Genomic DNA, 16,686 nt, shown 5'->3' on the forward strand with positions numbered 1-16,686 from the left:
GATGTATGCGCAGGAAGCCTGGCCTCAAGACCTAAGAACGTAATGACATAGGGAAGAAGCCCCAGTCACAGAAGTGGGCCGTCCAGAAACTTCCAAGACGCAAGAACAATGCAAGCTTTAAGCTTCTAACGCAAGAAGAGCGGCAGCCAAATGGTGCTGTGCCCACAGGTGTGGGCGTTCCAGACCCTAGGGAGGGTGCCCAAGGTGCCACGCCATGCCCCTAGAGCTTAAAGACAACCTCGAGACCCAAGAAAGGTCTAAGACACAGAACATGGACCACACCAATAACACGACAACAGACAAAGGCTGGAACCGCCCTGCCCGGGAATGCCAAACAGTAAGCCGCATCCTTGACCTGCCTAAAGGAGACTGTGCTCCAGGACAAACCTCTCCCCTATGCCAACTTCAAAGACACCTTTTTGCAATTCTCAACCTTGTCCCCTCTCGGGCACCAGTCTCTCAACTTACCTCGTGGAGAGACGGGAGTCCAAATCCATCCTTGAGGCAGTCCACAGAAAACAGTCATCCAATACATTCCTGTGGTCACCAGGTTCCTCCTCTTCCTCTGCAAAAGGAAAAGAGAAAAAAGTTATCCCAAAAGCAGCCACAGCACCAGCAATAAGCATCCTGAGAGGATATACCAACCTCTTCCACAACACCCTCAGCCTCATGAACGCCAAGGCATTCTGCTCGCCCGCTCAGCGCCAATTCCATTCTGACGCTGCAGCAACAGTTATTCATGGCACCGAAGATACCAAGAAACACAACATCACCATTGCGCTTCCACCAAATCACCACTCCTGTGCTCTTCCTCGATACTATCCGGCTCGCCTCAAATGCGAGAGCCTAGAACACACCAGGCTCTGTCAACACCCAAACCCAACTGCAAAACCTGTCTGGGAAAGAGTCGTGAACGTGCCATGCTTTCCTAGCCATGCCCTGGTGCCAAAACTTTAGAAACCCCTTCTCTTCTCCCTGAGCCATCAGGGAAGGAGCGCCACTTCTTCCCCACAGCTCCCGCTCTCCATTTGCCAGCCTGAACCCCCGGCATCAGACGCTCCTCAGGAGCGACTCTACCGAGCCTCTCCCTGCATTCTGCCATCAACTCCTATCTTCTGTCTTCCCACAGACTCCAGGCTCTGCTACAGACCCACAGAGTCAGTGAAGCCCTGACCCGACCTACACCAGGGCCCTGCCGCAAGCCGTGAAGGCTCCAGGGACACGGCAGCACTCTGTGCACTGTGGGGGAAGGCGACAAGGTGCCCCACATCCTGAAAGAACCTTACGTCCCTGCTGCTTTCCTGAGAAATGCAAAAACTCCGCCTAAGACTGCAGGCAGGATGCGGTCCCTCTGCATCTGAAAAAAACAATATGAAACACATGACCCGGATACAGAATGAGAGCTTAATTCCAAAGGTTTTGTTTCTACTTCATACCATCTAGAGTGCAAAGACAGCCTGCCAGTAAGAAGAATACCCACAAACATGAGGACCCACACAAAATGGACTTAATAACTTTTGAGGTGCCAACTCCTCCGCTACTGCTGAACCGCCCTTCCCATATCGCTCCGCGCTTCCCAAAAACCACTAATGAAACAACTGTCCACACAACCTGCTGATGGCTACTCCTTCTGGAACGGCTGTACCACCTTTGCCTCAACAGTCTAGGGAGATCCACATATTAACAGTAGATTCTCATCGCTACTGCAGCTACCCCTGATGCTACGCCCCCAGGCAGGGCAGCTCCAAGCCAACACACACGCACAAACTGACGATACATGGAACGCTATGAACAACACGCCTCAAAGATGAGAGAAAATTCTCAGCAAGAAGGGTGACACCTGAACAGAAGTCATTATCGGGCAAGACGACCTGCAGGACTGTAACGGTGACTTGAGGGGGCTCTGTGGAAGCCCCAGAAAATGCGTAGATCATAGCCCATGACAAGAAACAGCTATCAAAACTGAGAAGATGTAGGCCCGGGAAGCCTGGCTTCAAAACCTAAGAACTTAAGGATGCAGGGCTGAAAACCCAGTCCCTGAAAATGGACTGCTAGAAAGCAGAACTGCTCGTGCAGCTGGGAACAAAACCGCAAGTGAGAACCGTTCAGAGTTTTCCATCACAGAAGACCGATCCACGCTTTAAGCTTGTAACTCAAGAAAATTAGCGCCTGAACACAGGCATTTGAGACTTCTACGGATGGTGCCCAAGGCACATGCCATGCTCCTTGGGTGTTAAGAGGACACCGAGACTCAAAGGTTTAAGACACAGAAGACACAACACAAACTACACAACAGACACAGGCTGGAACCGCCCTGCCCGGCACAACCTAGCATCGTGTCAAAGACTAACCCGCTCCCTTTAGCTGCCCAAAGGGGACCTGGACATCCCTCTGCCCTACGCTAACTTTAAAACCCCTCCCTGCAATTGTCAACCACATCCGCTTCCTCCAGGGCCTTCCCTAGCCCTGGCCCCTCCACTTAGCTTTCAGAGGGCCGGGGGTCCAAAGCCGCTGTCAACAAAAGAATGATGCATCAGCTACCTGGGACATTCTTGCAGTCACCAGGTTCCTCTTCATCATCTGAAATAATAAATAAAACAAAAAACCAACCACGCTAAACAGTGCCAGCAAGAAGTATCACAGAGGTCAACACCGACCTCTTCCACAACTCCCCCTTCCTCAAAAGCGCAATGGCATTCTGCTCACCAGCACGTTGCAGAGTCTGACACTGTGACCATCGCAGCTCCTAGCACCTGAGATACCAAGAAATTAGCGTTAGGTACCAAAATTAGTGTTGCAGTTGTGAGCAATGACTGGCCCCATGATCCTCCTTGCTACTGCCCCGGCTCACCTCAAATGCTCATCCGATTCCAAAAGGTGGCTTGCAGAGCCCCTACAAAACCAAACAGTAAATTCTTAAACAAGTTGCCGTATACTACTTCACTATGAGACACTGACATGGCCCACATCTGCCTCACCTTTTGGCCCGCTCATCCCCATGCGGCTGTGCCCCTCTGAGCCTGCGTGCCGCACCTGACCAAAAAAACCACCCGAACAGAAGGCACAAGCTGCGATACTGCCAAAAACCTCAGCCTGACTGCAATAATTCTTATAGCCCACTCCTTCACCTTGTCTGCTGGTCCACCTGGTCTCCATACTGTGGGGCTGCCGCCTTGAGGCTGGCACACCCCCTGTAAGGCAGAACCAAGGGACTTTTAGAACTTCACCCACAATACAACACCTGAAAGAGAACTGTGACTTCATCCCCACCCACCGCTACTCACCTTGGCCCACTCCTCCCCTGTGCCCATATCGAATATCGCCCATTGCTTCAAATTGAAAAAATAGGATACTGTAGTGTAGTCATAGAGCCACCGGGCACATCACCCCTCTCAGATCACGTGCCGACCCACCTTCTTACCGCGTGCCGCTCGTCTCTCCTACATTGCCCGATATAGCTTGTCCCTCGTGCATCTGATAAAACAATATCAAACTAATAACCTGAATGCAGAGCGATACCTCTGTAATACCAAAAGTCTTGTTCCAATTTAGAGATACAATCTCAGCTCCAACTACAGCCTACCATTAAAAAACCCACTGAATTTAAGGCCCACACAAAGCAACCTTAACATCTTTGAAATGCGGTCTCCTTCAGTACTGCTGAACAGCCCCTCCCACAGAGCTCTGCTCTTCCCCATAAAACATTACTGTAAGTCACATCCATCCAATGTGCTGACGTCCACTCCAGTTGAGGCGACTGTACTGCCCTGGCCTCAGTCTAGGCAGATCCACACAGTAACCGTAGACTCTTACTGCTGTTCAGCCTACCCCTGACTCTACATCCCTGGGCAGGGCGGCTCCGAGCCAAACACACACACAAGCACAGACCAACACTACACAGAATACTACAAACAATGCGCCACAGAGATGAGAGAATGCTCTCCGCAAGAAGAATGACACCAGGACAGACGTCACCATCAGGCAAGAAGACCTGCAGGTCCATGATGGTGATGTGAAGAGGCTCTACGGAACTCCCTGAAACCAAGTGTAGAATGTCACAGTCCGTGATAAGAAGAGACTCTCCAAAATGAGAAGATGTGTGCGCAGGAAGCCTGGCTCCAAGACCTAAGAACGTAGCGACGCACCACAGAAATCCCAGAAGTCCCTGAAAATGGACTGCTTAGAGAGTAGAACTGGTCACGTAACCGGGAACAACTCTGCAAAAAAGGACCAACTGGAAACTTCCCAGACTCAAGAGCGATCCACCATTTAAGCTTGTAATGCAACAAGAAAAGCATTGCCCGGTTGATGCTCTGCCAATATGGACAGACATTTGAGACCCTGGGGGCTGCGACTGAGGTGCATGCTGTTGTCCTTCAGCACAAAGGGCAATAGGGACATGGAGAATCTGGGAAGGTCTAAGACACAGAAGACAGACCACACCAATGACACAACAACAGACACAGGCTGGAACCGCCCTGCCCAGCACAACCTAGCATCATGCCGAAGACTAACCTGCTCCCTTTACCTGCCCCAAGGGGACCGCTCCTGGAAATGCCTCTGCTCTACGCTGACTTTAAAATCCCTCCCTGCAATTGCCAACCTTGTCCCCTCCCTCCCCTGACCCCGCTCCAGCGCTGGTCCCTCAACTTATCTTTCGGAGAGCGGGGAGTCTGACTCCATCCTCAACAAGGAAAACCACAATCAGCCAACGGGATGAATCCTTCGGTCGTCGGGTTCTTCATCATCTACAAAAGAGTCCACACACAGCAGTGCAGTCAGTCAGCAATGCATCAGGCAACACAGACCCTTCCTCCAACAACCCGCTCCTCTGAAGGCTCTTGCCTTCTGCTCACTTGCACTGTGCAAACTCCAAAATCAGATGCTGCAGCTGTGTCTGAGCTGGCAGAGGCAGGACACATTAACAACCGCAAAACAACAGAAGAACTGCAAAGAATAAATGTACTTTTGTTATGTCGCCAACAGAGGAATCCCAAAAGCGGCACCAGGGCAAAGGCAAACAAGCAACACTGTACGTGCTGCAGAGCTCAGTCGATGCTAGCGGATTGCCAAGCACCCTGTTTTCACTGGTCTGTCGGGGATTGACGCAGGTAGAGTTTACCACTGTGCTTCGACCTTTCCCACGGCAGAGCAGGGGTCTCAAGCGTGTTCCTTAGGGTGCTTCTGAGTCTACAACAGGCCTCTTATAAGTCAACGGGTGTTCTACTTGTTAAGCACAGAAGACTGAACACCACTTAAGATACAAACGTTTTCCTACACCCCACCCTTAGAGTGACCTCTAAGTCACTTGAGCGTGTTTAGAACCCTCCTCACCAACATTCCGTTTTCACCGCCCCCCACAGGCTATCTTTGGTTGCGGCATCTAAGAGACTGAGACACAGAAAGTTATCATTGCACTTAAAGTAATCGCCAGCCCTGTGCACCTGCTCTCTACTACCCTGCTCACACCAAATGCTCGTCCGGTTCCATAGGCCGCCCACACGTACCTGAAAACCAAAGACAAGCACTCCACTGAGCTGCCACGTAGTATTCTGCTGCTATACACCGACCATACCTACAACGACCTCACCTGTTTGAATCCCTTATCGGCATGTAGCATCACCTCTCTGAGCCTAGGTGTAACACCTACAAAAACCCAAGCAAAACAGTACATGCTGAGATACTGCCCAAATCTGTAGGTGCGTGCACCGATTCCCTTATCCCACCCCTTTACCTTGACACCTTGCTGGCCCATCCTCCGTCAGGTTGCCGCCTAGAGGCTTGTGCACCACCTGTAAAATCCACATCAAACGGGTTGCTTAAAGCTTGACCCACAATACAACACCTGAAAAAATACTTGCAACTTCAGCCCATCGCTTACCTTGCCCTAGTCAGCCCTGGCGGCCAAATCCAGCATCGCTTCGAGCTCCAAACTGAAAAAATATGTTACCATAACGCAGTCATAGATCCACACATCCCATCTTCACTTTAATACTGCCCACTGACCCCCTTTGTTACGATGCTCCCCTCTGCTCCCCTAGGTTGCTCTGCACAGCTTGTCCCTCATGCATCTGATAAAACTATATCAAACCAGTCAGCTGGATGCAGATCAATACCTTCAGAACACCAAAATTCTTCTTCCTATTTAGAAATACCACCTGGGCTGTAACTACAGCCTAACATTAAAAACCCCATTAACTTCAAGCCCCACACAAAACAGCCTTGACATCTTGGAGGTGCAGTCTGCTTCAGTACTGCTGAACAGCCTCTCCCACATAGCTCTGCTCATCCCAAAAAAAAAAACCTTAATTAAAGAGCTGCCCACACCACCCGCTGATGGCTACTTGATGGGAGTTGACTGTACCACCTTTGCCTCAACAGTATCGTTAGATCAATGTATTACCCATAGACTCTTGCTGCTCTTCCCCCTACCCCTGACTCTACGTGACCAGGCAGAGCAGCTCCAAGCCCAACACACACAAGCACAGACCAACACTACAAACAATGTGCCTCCAAAATGAGGGAAAACTCTCAGCAAGAAAAGTGACACTTATGGAAAAAAAAATCTCATCAAGAAGAACGCACCTAAATGGAAGTCACCCTTGGGGAAGAAGGCCTGCATGCCCCTGATGGTGACGTGAGGAGGCTCTAGGGAAGCCCCAGGAAATCGGTAAAACAACATGGGCCAAGACAAGCAGTGACTCTCAAAACGGAGACGACATATGTATCGGAAGCCTGGCTTCAAGACCTAAGAACATAATGATGCATCTCAGAAGTTTCCAAACGGCCCACTTCCACAACTGGGACTTCTTCCCTGCAAGACCAATCTACGCTTTGAGCATGTGACACAAGAAGAGCGGCAGATGATTGGTGCTATGCCCACAGATGCAGGCATTTGAAACCCTAGGGATGGCGCCTGAGGCACTATGCCGTGCTCCTGGAGCTTAAAAGATGACCTCAAGACCTGAGAAAGGTCTAAGACACAGAACACAGACCACACGAATGACATGACAACAGACACAGACTGGAACTGCCCTGCCTGGGATGTGCGAGCATCACACTGATCAGTAAGCCACATCCTTGACCTGGCCAAAGGGGACTGTGCTCCAGGACAGCCCTCGCTGCTACGCTAACTTCAATGGGCCCTTTTTGCAACTGTCAACCTCATCCCCTTGGCCCCTCTCGGGCGCCGGTCTCTCAACTTATCTTTCAGATGGCCGGGAGTCGGAATCCGTCCTTGATGCAATCCACAAAAAACAGCCATCTGATATCTTCCTGCAGTCACCAAGCTCCTCCTCTTCCTCTGCAACAGGAAAAAACCCCATGAATCCCCAAAGCAACCACAGCACAAGCAATAAGCATCTTGAGAGGAGATGCCAACCTCCTCCACAACACCCTCAGCCTCCCAAACGCCGTGGCGTTCTGCTCGCCTGCTCCACACCAATTCTGGAGGCCAAAGCTGCAGCAACAACCATTCACGGCACCTAAGATACCAAGAAACACAACGTTACCATTGCATTTCTGTGAAATCACCAGTTCCGTGCTCCTCCTCGCGACTGTCTGGCTCACCTCAAATGTGAGACACTAGAACAGACCAGACCCCATCAACACCCAAACCCAACTGCAAAACCTGTCCAAGACAAAATCATGAACCCATCTCCCTTTCCCAGCCATCCCCCAGCGCCAAAACTTTAGAAACCCTTTCTCTTCTCCTGAGCCATCAGGAAAAACACACCACTTCCTCCCAACAGCTCCTGCCCTCTGTTGGCCGGCTTGAACCCCCTGTATCAGTCGCTCCTCGGGAGCTGCTCTTCTGAGCCCTGCCCTGTGTTCAGTGGTCATCTCCTATCTTGTGTCTTCCTACAGACTCCGGGCTCTGCTACAGACCCACAAAGTCAGTGAAGCCCTGACCTGACCTACTAGAGCCCTGCTGCAAGCCGCAAAGGCTCTAGGGCCACTGTGATACTCTGCACACCATCGGGGAACACAGTGAGCTGTTGCATACCCTGAAAGGCAATATGCCTTACATCCCTGCTGCTTCCTCAAAGCGCTAAAATCCCATATATAAACACATATAAGACATTCACCCTAACTCCTACTCAATAATCTTATAACCGGCCCAATTAAGGGTAAAAAAAAAAAAACTGCTTACAGCGTGTAGCACAAAACTAGAGAAAAACAGAATTCCATCTTCAATAAAGTCAGGAATTACAGTAAAACACACAGCACTGAGAATATAAAAAAGGAGAGACATACTATTAAACCACCTAGCCACACTGAACACTCATTGCAAAACCACTGATCTGAGAAAAAAAAACAAAACAAAAAGAATTAACATATGAGTCCATTTTCTACTATATATGGCATCAAGCCTTACATTGAAAAGCCTTACCTCTAATTTCTTATCCATACTAGTCTCAATGTTAAAACAGACCTGCCCAAACAGTTCAACAAGCTCCAAAGCCGCGCTTTACCAAAGAGACCACAGAGCTCCAACCCCAGAGGAGCCCAGCAGCAGAATGAGCTCCTGAGCCCAGGCTGGGGCTCATGTACCCCAGGCCCCGCCCACTGCCCTCAGGCCCCGCCCACCACCCTTCCCACAATCCCCTGGGAAAGGGCGGGGCCAACCCCCAGGAGATGTGAAGGCAGTCACAGGAGCAGCAGTTCCTTTTCTCCTGACTTAAATTCCCAGCAGGGAAAGCACCACCCCTTTTTATTTCCATTTGGGACTCGCTTCTGGTGATTCTCTCACACTTTTGTTTGATTTCTGTCGAGTTGTTGCTGTGGAGAAGAGAGTTCTGCAGCGGTCGCTTTATTTTTGTGATCTTCAGATATTTTTGTGGTTAAATGTTAATCGTGCTTTGTGGTTTTGTAAGAGTGCTGGAGGCATGTGATTTCCAGAAGACTGAAGAGCATTTACGGGCTCCTGGAGGACTAAAGTGCTATAGAGACGCGTGTCAGAGGACTGACGGGCTCTTGGATGACTAAAGTGCCATAGAGACGCACGTCAGAGGACTGAGGGGCTCCTGGAGGACTAAAGTGCCATAGAGATGCTCGTCGGAGGACTGGGGGGGCACTTCCGGGCTCCTGGAGGACTAGAGTGCCATAAAGACGCGCGTCGGAGGACTGAGGGGGCACTTCCGGGGTCCTGGAGGACTAAAGTGCCATAGAGACGCGCGTCGGAGGACTGAGGGGGCACTTCCGGGGTCCTGGAGGACTAAAGTGCCATAGAGACGCGCGTCGGAGGACTGAGGGGGCACTTCCGGGGTCCTGGAGGACTAAAGTGCCATAGAGACGCGCGTCGGAGGACTGAGGGGGCACTTCCGGGGTCCTGGAGGACTAAAGTGCCATAGAGACGCGCGTCGGAGGACTGAGGGGGCACTTCCGGGGTCCTGGAGGACTAAAGTGCCATAGAGACGCGCGTCGGAGGACTGAGGGGGCACTTCCGGGGTCCTGGAGGACTAAAGTGCCATAGAGACGCGCGTCGGAGGACTGAGGGGGCACTTCCGGGGTCCTGGAGGACTAAAGTGCCATAGAGACGCGCGTCGGAGGACTGAGGGGGCACTTCCGGGGTCCTGGAGGACTAAAGTGCCATAGAGACGCGCGTCGGAGGACTGAGGGGGCACTTCCGGGGTCCTGGAGGACTAAAGTGCCATAGAGATGCACGTCGGAGGACTGAGGGGGCACTTCCGGGGTCCTGGACGACGGCGGGGCCATGGAGATGCACACCCGGAAAACTGCCGGGCACTGGCGGGGGCGCGGTAACGCGTAAGAGCCGATACTGGAGCGCCGACGGCCGCTCTCGAGGCCGGGCGGGCGGCACCGATCGCGCTCCAGGCGGCGGGGAGCTCGCCGGAGTCCCGGCGGTCCTGGTTCGCCCTGCGGCCGCGGCTTTGTCGCGACACGCGCCGGACTGGCCTCCGCGAAGCCGCGCACGCGCCGCTCCCCCCCCCCGCAGGACCCGCCTTCAGCCGCCGGGCGGGAGCGCCCCCTCCCCTATTTTACACATTTATCTTCTTTAAATACATTTTTAAAATATTTTTATGTTCAGGGATCTTTTATATGACGCAGAAACACAGAACCATGGAATCCTTAGAGACAGAGGTTTTTATTGTGAACTTATTTTACATACATAAATTAGTATTGTTTCTCAATATACGTATTTCTCGTACATAAATGAGAATCGTTCTCTAGTTCAATGCCTCACGCCCGTAGTTACAGGTTTTCACATTTTTTAACGCATCCCGAGAATTTTCCAACGTTTTGGGGCTGAGACCCTCACATAACCCCCCCTCATCCCCTGCTCACCTGCTCCTCCGCCGCATCGTCACTGCCCCGGTGACATGGGGGTGCCCCCAATGACGTCATCACCCCCAGACACACACAGACACCCTTCTATTCCCCCCCAAAAAAAGGAACACAACGCCCAGACCCAGGGCTGGCCCCTTCCCCTCAGGGGGTCTCCGCCACCGGCTGCAAACCTGGGCTGGGGCGTCTCTGGAGCAGCCCATGACGCCAACAAGGCACCTGGAAAACAGAAATCCCCCGTTAGAGTTCAGCGTGCTGGGAAAGTCGCGCAGAAGAGAACAGAGGCATTCCCTCAGGCCAAGGGACAGGACAGGAGCTACAGGAGGATTCTGGGGAAACGCCTCAGCTCCAAACACAGCACAGCCTGCAAAAGCCAGCGCCGGCCCAACTCCTGAAGTCAGGATTAAGGCTAACCGATGCCATTTGGAACACGTTCTTAGTGTGACGGCAAACCCTCTGGCCCGCGCTGAAAAATGCCTGGCCCCTTCCTCCCAGCGCGGCCGCCCGGAGATCCGTCACCCTGCGTGCGGGGCGGCAGGACCGGGCTGGGCCGTAATCAGAATCCACGCTGACGGAGCCACCGCCGCAGCTACGGCCCTGGTGCTGTGACCTGAAATAAAAGCCCTTGAAACCGAAGGTAGTTCAGAGAGGAGATAGTGCTTTATTAGACATCGGGTGCTAGGGGGAAAACCCACAGTCTAGCACACCTTACCAGGCATATTCACCCACTATTTATACACAAAATATTCTCATAATTCCACCTACCTAATCCATAACTCCACCTAGGCTTGCCTATTCATCAGGATGACCGAATAGGCTTTTTGCACACGTGTATCAAGTTTTGCTGTGGCGGCAAAACACTTCTGCACAAGCGTGAGTTTCCCTGTGGTCGTTTGGGTAAGGAGGCCCTTCCTCACATTATCCTTTTAAGGTGTTGAGTCATCTCAGGACACTAAATGTTTGCTGTAAGTTTGCCAACTTCTTGAAGATAATAAGGATGTTCTTTGAAGCAGCCCTAACTCCATCCTAATTGGTATAAGAGTACATACTTGACATATAGAAGAACCTTGAAGTGATTAACTACTTCTGGTTGTCTCCTCACTATCACTATCTGTAACATCAGCTCAGTGACTAACTATTTTTACACAGTAATGAAGTCGGTAATTAGCTATTTTCTCACACAATAAGGGTTAGTAAGAAACAACTATTTCAGAAACAAAGCAGAGGCCTGTCTTTGGTAACGGCGCTGCTGCCGCCGGTCACCTCGTTCACAGGGTCGATGCAGCCGAGACAGAGGGGTCAAACCCTGAAGAGCGAAGGGAGCAATAAAGAACAAAGCCTGGTCATTCGCTCCGTGCTGAAAACGTGTGCCTACATTTACATACGCTCATTAAAAATACTCTTAGTATTTGACTTTCTTGCGGCACTAGTTCAACTTGCACGGCTGTGAACTGATACCATTAAACTACCCTTCTCCAAAACACACAGTTATCATTTGACCGCAGGTTTTTTTGGGTGTTACACAAGGAGGAGGGACGTCTGGCCAGCGGCACTGCTCGACAGAGATGCTACCGGGCTGCCAGGGAAACGCGCCGCTGAAAGCCAGACAGAAATAGAAGCACCTCAGAGCACTCTGTCATAATAGCAGGGGAAACCCGGTAACATTCAGTCACCTCTTTTTAAACCTTTAGAACCGACACCTAACCGCTTCACTCCGCCCCATAAATTGTATGCTATAGCTATTGGGCAGTTGCGCTTTAAACAATGCGAGTCAGTGGGTAAATTATACAACGTTACCTTTTTTTGTTTTTTAAGTTTAATTTTGCATAGAAAAATCAGCAACATAAAACCCCCAAATGGTTTTACTTTTGAGGGTCGTGGGGGAAATCAAATCCCCGGTGCCACAATCCATCAGGCTACCAAAAAGCACCATCAGATGGGCAAATGCTTTTGGCCGCACGACATGCTCCGGAACAGACCTTGTGTTATTTTTAGTGTTTTCTTAAAATATTTCATTCAAAAGCTATAGAAGTAGAGCTGACAAAGCCTTCCTGTTAACTTCAAAGGCCACGCTTAGGAAAAAAGCAGACACACATCGCAGACATACCTCATACTCACAGAGCACTCCGGATCCTTTCCGTCTGTCCTGCACTGTCACGGCACAACACCACATGGAGAAACGCTGGCAGTTGACATTCTGCTGAGAGAGAGGGGAGGAAAAAAAAAAAAAAAAAGCTTTGAGCACAAAGCTGGGTAGGAATGTAAAGCTTCCTTCTTTCGCGAAGGTTTGCAAAGGCCACAGCCGAGTGGAGGAAAACATATTCGGCACCATCTCTGGCACAGCTGTTGATACAGGTTACTAGACCTTTGCATTTTTTTGACAACCCTGACTTTTTTGACTCACTGGCAGATTTAGTTGCACTAGAGCCACTTTCCCAGGTAGCCTGGGGCTCTTAAGTCGCTTTCCCGGCGACTTCATCCTCAAAAACACCTTATTTCACTCTCTCAGGGCTGGGAAAAAAACATCAAACCTCCAGCGACTGCTCCCACACCAAAGGTGCCAGGAGGCAAAGCCGTGGCTTGTCCTCGCTGTCCCTTGGCAGCGCTTTCATCGCCCCAAAAACCTTGGGGCTCCACGCTTTCCTGGGCAATTCACACACCCCCCCCACACAAAAAAAAAAAAAGATTTTTTTTTTTTCTCCCTGCACAGGGAATAATTTTTCCTTTCTGTCCGCTCTCAGGCAACTCCCCAGGCTGCCAGAAAAAACACGCCACTGAAAGCCAGACAGAAATGCAGAACTTCAGGGGATAACAAATACCTAACTGCTTCAGTACGCCTTATAAAACATACGCCACAGCTATTCGGCAGCAGCAGTTTAAACAACACAAGTCAGTTCTAAGTTACACAACTCTAGCTTTTTTTTTTTTAAAGTTTCATTTAGCATAGAAAAATCAGCAAGATAAGAGATCCCCCCGAAATGGCTTTATTCTCAAGGGTGGGGGGGAAAATCAAATCCCCAGTGCCGCAATCCGTCAGGCTACCAAAAAGCGCCGGCAGATGGGCGAATGCTTTTGGCTGTACTGAACACGCGGAGAAACAGGGTTTTATGAGGTCTCAACTGTAACAACCGAGAACACAAACGCCGGCAAAGAAGTGCAAAGAGAGCGCAAGGTCTCGGTGCTTGTGACTCCTGCTGCCCAGCGCTTCATCTCCGAGGACCCGCTCTGACGGGAACTTCATAAAAAGGCAACTGCTTTGAGCGAGAAACGTTTCCGTTTCCAAAAATCTCTTTCCAACCGATGTCAAAATGACACACCGTAGGTTATGGACAAAGGACATGGTGGAAGCAACAACTCACCAAAGCTACATCAGGACTCGCCGTCACTAGTTACGATGCTGCTGGCGCTTCGTGGGAACGCCTGGAAAACGTGCAGAAGCGAGATGCCACTTTGTCCCAGTTTGTCCACGTCTCTCCTTTGACCTCGATCGCCTTTAGGACAGATGCCAGTATCTCAGTAAGGTTTCTCGACTCCCGCTATAAGATATCCTAAAGACTTATTGATGAAAAAGCATAAAGCTTTTATCGTGAACACAGAGTCTGCTTCTCCCGAACATCTGAACTCTTACGAACAGTTTCTTCCCCCTTTTAGTACACAGTTTTTTTTCACGGCATCACTTAACAGTACACACACAGAAAGAGAAGACTGTGCTTTCAGGAAGAGAAAATAAACGCAGGGAAGTAAGCCTTGCATGGGTGTAACATGCTCCAGAATGGACCTTATACTCTTTTTAGTGTTTTCTTAAACTATTTCGTACAAAAACCATAGAAGGAGAGCCGACAAAGCCTTCACATTAACTTCAAAGTCCACACTACAAGGACCTTATGGTCCTTCCCGGTATCGCCAGCAAGCACTTTTACACAGGCGAGTCACTTCATAGCTCGTCTAAAATTATCCAAACGAAAGCTGCAGCCACGAAAGAGGAGTGACAAAGGAAAGGAGAGATCAGGCAGCAAGAGAGCTCGGCAGGCTGCCACCTGAGGTCAACAGTGCACTGTTTTTGAAAGCACACGCACCCCCACCCCAGAAAACAGACAGACAAAAACCCCAGGACCTTGTGTCTTTTCTGGCTGCCGGAGCTCTTCCCTGTCTCAGTGTATCATCTCGTCAGAGCACCAAGCACAGGCGATCTGCATCCCGAGGACATTTGCACGTGACGAAAACATGTTCAGAAATAGCCCGGATCTCTAAGAGCGGTGTCATTTTTCTGGGGTTCAAAAATCATAACTCAGTTTTAGTCACTGGCACGGTCAGGAGGAAACTAATGAACTTTTAAACGTAGCCTCTTCCTGGGGACACAAAAAAACATGTTAGAGACTGAAAAAAAAAAAAAAAATCAAGGATGATTCAAGAGCTCCCACCCATGAGGGAGCTGTGGGGACATTAGCAAAAGGGAAGACTGACAGCAGCAACATCCAGTGAAGTTTGGCTTTCATTCTGACCGCGTACTTAAGAGACCCTCCGAGTCTACACCTCAGTCCTAGGAAGGACCAGTCCTCTTCTGGAACAACAAACTTTTTTTTGCTTAAAAGTCATAGACTGAAGGCTCCAAGGAACAATGTGGACTGAGCCACAGAAAAACACACCCTCCACAATCAAGCAATAATAATAATAAAAAAGAATAAAAATCAAGCAACACATCGGCTTCCATCACGTTTCAGTTGGTACGTTTCTACTGGCACCTTGGTGCTCAAACATGAACTAGACTGACACCACAGACTAGCCCAAATTGAGTTACGCATAGGCAAAGAAAAGGCTATTTCCCACTTTCCCCTGGAACCAGTAGGAACACACAGAAGTGAAACACTTGACCCTAATGAAGGTAACAGGCAGCTCTTAATTTATCTTAGCTGAAAGTTCAGCCTTTGACCCCAAAGGAAACCATTCCTAACTACCAAAGAACCTGCTCAGGGAGGAGGTACGCTCTGTTCACTGCATCTCCTCGTCAGCTTCTCTGTGGCTTTGACAAGGAGTATCTGTAGCGCCCCTGAACTCACAAGTGTGTCTCCCCACTCCCCCAGACCCAGGCGTGCCATTACCTGAGCCACGAGCTGAATCACTCGTGCAGAATTCTCTTGCCGTGCGGCAGAAGGTGACCCTAGGAAAAGAGGAGGTGAGAAATGAGCCTGTTTGTCACACCCAGCCAAGTGGGACAAGCCCGGGGACCCCCACCCCACCTCTTCCCCTCAGGAGTGGGACCAGGACAGACCCTCCACACGGAGACGGGGGGCCCGGTGGGGATTTCATCTCGAGCCCTCTTCCTGAGCACAAAGCCACACAACCCCCTCTCTCAGACCCAAAACCAGCCGCATGCGTCCCTTTGCCAGCCGGAGACCCGCTCTCTGTGTCAGGCCCCAAACCAGCGTCCTCCCCCCTCTGCTTCCTCCCCCCTCTGCAGCCCCCCGGGCGACGCTGAGGGACCGCAGCCAGCCCACAGCCCGACACCTCCAGGACCCACGGGCACTTTGTGGGGAGCACTGGGGAACTGCAGAGGGCGGCACCAGCACGTCCCGGGCGCTGCTTTCTTACCGCCCTGCCTGGCTTTATTTCTCCGGCATCGCCGGCACCGCACCCCAAACTCCGCAGGCGAAAGGGACCCCGCGGGGACCCGGTCCCAGCCACCCCCCTCCGATCCAACAATGGCCCCCCTTAGGCCTCTGGCTCCCCCAGCCCCACTCAGGGCCCTCCCGCCCGCCGCCATCGCCCGTCCGGACCCGCTCAGGCCCCCCGCCGCTCACCTTGGCGCGGTCCAGCTGCCTCACGACGTGCTCGCGGCGGCACCGCGGGCCCGGCCCGACCGAGCACCCGCCCGCTGGGCCCAGCTTTCCGCCCTTTTCCCTGATTCCGAGCCGGCCGCCATTTTCCGCCCGGCCCCCTCCGCTTCCGGAGCGGCCCGGCCCGCCCACGGCGCGCGCCCATTAGCCACGGCCCCGCCGCCCGCCTCCCCCCCTTATTTGGAGCAGCCCGCTCCATTGGCCCGTCGTCGCCGTCAATCCCTGCCGCGCCCCACCCCCGGCGAGGTGATCCGACCACTGGGAGCGCGGTGCGGCGATCTGACCAATGGAAGCGCGGCGCCCGCGCTCTGATTGGCCTATTCTCTCGCCCATCCGCCCGGAAGCGGTTGCCATGGTGAAGACGCCCCGGCGGGGGCGGGGGCCCGTCGCCGTGGCAACGGGGCCGTGCGGCTGGGCCCGCCGGCGGGGAATTCACCCAAACCCGGCTTTTTCTCCCTAAAAACCCGCTGCGCTCCCTGGGGTCCGGCACTTCGAAGGCGAGCCGGGCTCCCGCAGCTCGAGGGTGGCACCCGCCGGTGCGGCT

The 16,686-nt window shown here is 51.8% G+C and overlaps 2 long non-coding RNA genes across 5 annotated transcripts; both read right to left on the reverse strand.

Annotated features, from left to right (window-relative positions):
• Positions 1–2,342: 2,342 nt before the first annotated feature.
• Positions 2,343–2,922, reverse strand: LOC128902087 (uncharacterized). The gene is made up of 3 exons (XR_008463622.1): positions 2,852–2,922; positions 2,707–2,753; positions 2,343–2,580 (listed from the first exon to the last, which is right to left on the reverse strand). It is a non-coding gene; the product is annotated as an uncharacterized LOC128902087 (long non-coding RNA).
• Positions 2,923–10,556: 7,634 nt separating this feature from the next.
• Positions 10,557–16,251, reverse strand: LOC128902086 (uncharacterized). Of its 4 annotated transcripts, none has more exons than XR_008463621.1 (6): positions 16,107–16,251; positions 15,408–15,466; positions 14,423–14,657; positions 13,668–13,799; positions 12,416–12,508; positions 10,557–11,614 (listed from the first exon to the last, which is right to left on the reverse strand). It is a non-coding gene; the product is annotated as an uncharacterized LOC128902086 (long non-coding RNA). The 4 variants fall into 4 exon arrangements; XR_008463618.1 differs by having other exon boundaries at positions 10,559–11,614; positions 12,416–12,505; XR_008463619.1 differs by having other exon boundaries at positions 10,560–11,614; positions 12,416–12,505; positions 14,423–14,575.
• Positions 16,252–16,686: the final 435 nt, after the last annotated feature.

Source organism: Rissa tridactyla, chromosome W (genome assembly GCF_028500815.1).
Source record: "Rissa tridactyla isolate bRisTri1 chromosome W, bRisTri1.patW.cur.20221130, whole genome shotgun sequence".
NCBI classification, from domain to species: domain Eukaryota; kingdom Metazoa; phylum Chordata; class Aves; order Charadriiformes; family Laridae; genus Rissa; species Rissa tridactyla.